A 2,509-nucleotide genomic window follows, 5' to 3' on the forward strand; every position below is an offset into this window, starting at 1 on the left:
AAAACCAAGCTGCACATAAAATCCTGAAAGTTGACAGCTATAACCTGGATTTTCAAAAATTTATTTTCTCAAAATCTTTGCCAAAATTCCTATTATTTTCCTTTAAACTAATGTTTACTAAGTGTCAGAGGAATTGTCCAGAAAGCCAAAAGTGGCAGGAATCCCGGCAAAACAATTTCAAAAAATCTTACACCAGCGATATTTGAATCATGTTTTTGATAGTGAAAATAAATTCAGCACCATCAAAAACATCTGGTTTTATAAATTTAACTACTGTAACCTAGATTTATAAATTTATCCAAATCTTAAATTTTCATAATTTTCGGAGAAAAGAAAAAAATCAATGTGGTTAGACTACTACAAATCGAATCGTTATATGTCATGTATTGATGAAATGATCGCTTTTTCCGGTCGAAACTACCATATCGGGCAAGCACCACCCAGCTGAATACATCGTAGTCGTCCAGTAAATATCTTCCCAATGAATACCATCCGTTGAATAAATATCTTCCAGAATACAACGTGGGTAACGATTTTAGGTTATCGCCAGTCCACGCGTATATATATTTATAAAATAATTTTTCCATCGAAAGTACCCTATCGGGGGAAGCACCACCCAGTTGAATACATCGTAGCCGTCCAATAAAGTTACTGCGACGAACGCCAATCATCGATTCACTTCCCAATTGATTTACGTTGTACTCAGCAATGACGAGACACATAATAGGACAGCCATTGACGAATAAGCAAATAATGGAGCATAGTTGTAGTGGGATTTCATGGAATAGAAGTGTAAATTTAATTTTAGTTTAAATTTCTTAATTTACATAAAGACATTAAATCTATATAATCTATATATTAGAAAATCTAAAAAATTTGGAAATCTTTTAGTCATGCAAAAGCAAAAATGTTGATAGCTGCATACGTGTGCTAACATGCTGCAGTATCTTAATATTGATATTGTATTACTCAAAATTTAAATTATGATGTTTTTTAATTAAGTATTAAATATATATATATATATGAAATTTATTCATGTAGAGAAAAGAGAGTTGACCGTTGTGCTCATGATAGTATTTTATGATAGTGACTGTGTAATGAATTTTGATTTTTTATATTAAAAAAAATGGTTTTATATTAAATATAACCTAAAATTAATTGTAATGATGAAGTTGTAATGAATGGGTAAGAATAATTTTTATTTTTAAATAAATATGAATTGATTTTATTATTATTTAAAGAAAATTTAGTAAAAAAAAAAAATTATTGATTATTTTAAATGGTTTATTAATGAAATGAAATCTATATTATTTATTTAAAAAAAAAGAATAAATAAAGATACAAATATTTTTTAGATAGAGAAACTTCTTGAATATACTTAATTTATATTTAATTAGTTTATCCAAGTTAAAATGAGATTTAAAAATTTTTACATAAAGTTTTTTTAATTTTAATTAATATGTTTTTGAAAATCTACAAATTTTTAAGACTTCTTAATTTGATTTTCTATTTTTTGTATTACATTTTCTTGTTTCTAACTTCCTAATTTTACATTTAACAATTTAATGCATAAAAATGTTAGGAGATTTAATTTGATTTTAAATGGAAATTTAAAACTAAGAAATCAAAGGATCTTATGTTGTTGGCTTTTCAATCAAACATGTGTTGACAAGTAGAAATGTTATCATTTTTTTTCAATCCTCTTATAATAGATGGAGGATTAAAAATTATTGAACCCTATAAATCATGGAAAACTAGCTCCACTACAACATTGCAAAGCACATTTTATTGAGAAGACATTGAAAAGGAGAACCGTGGATGGGACCTTACTCCACTTGTTTATTTTAGGCATCTACCTTCTTTCCTTGCCACTTTTCTTGGAAACCCGAATAAAAAATTCATTTGGCCTCCCCACATCTTTCTTGCAAGTGGCTAGGCTTGTCAATTTTCGCTCATAAGTCATCTCAACAGGTTAAGTGTTGATTAATGAACAATCTTTTTTTCTTCTTACATAAGTTCCCCCTTGTGTGGTTGTTCCCTATCCCTTGTTGCTTGCTTTAGTCTTCCTCTTGTTGTTTCACTTGTTCATTATCTAGGGGTTTCATTTGGGCATATGCCTCCCTCCACTTCAATTCTATTAACTCAAAATTCCATGTAGCATTTCCAAAACTTGATTCATTAACATCCAATTTCTTTAAAGATTTTGATGCTAATTTAACCATGTCATGGGTCTTGACCTTCTCCCATTCTTCATTACCTTCAAATTCTTCAAATTTATCTTCATTCAAAGAAGAAGAAGATTTAGTGACAAAAGATGACTTGTTTGATGCACGTTTTGGTAATAGCTTAATGATAGTAATGTTGGAACTTCAAGAATTTGGTGTTTTAGAAGTGCGCAAATGTGAGCCCTTGAGTTAGGATTTTGAGCAAGTGCCTTAACACTTATATATTATTTTCCACAAAGTCAACAGCTATACAATCTAGATGATATACAAGCTTGCTTGCTTCA

This window comes from Pinus tabuliformis, chromosome 4_1, assembly GCF_031772625.1.
Source record: "Pinus tabuliformis cultivar Carrire ecotype Pingquan chromosome 4_1, CPIR1, whole genome shotgun sequence".
NCBI classification, from domain to species: domain Eukaryota; kingdom Viridiplantae; phylum Streptophyta; class Pinopsida; order Pinales; family Pinaceae; genus Pinus; species Pinus tabuliformis.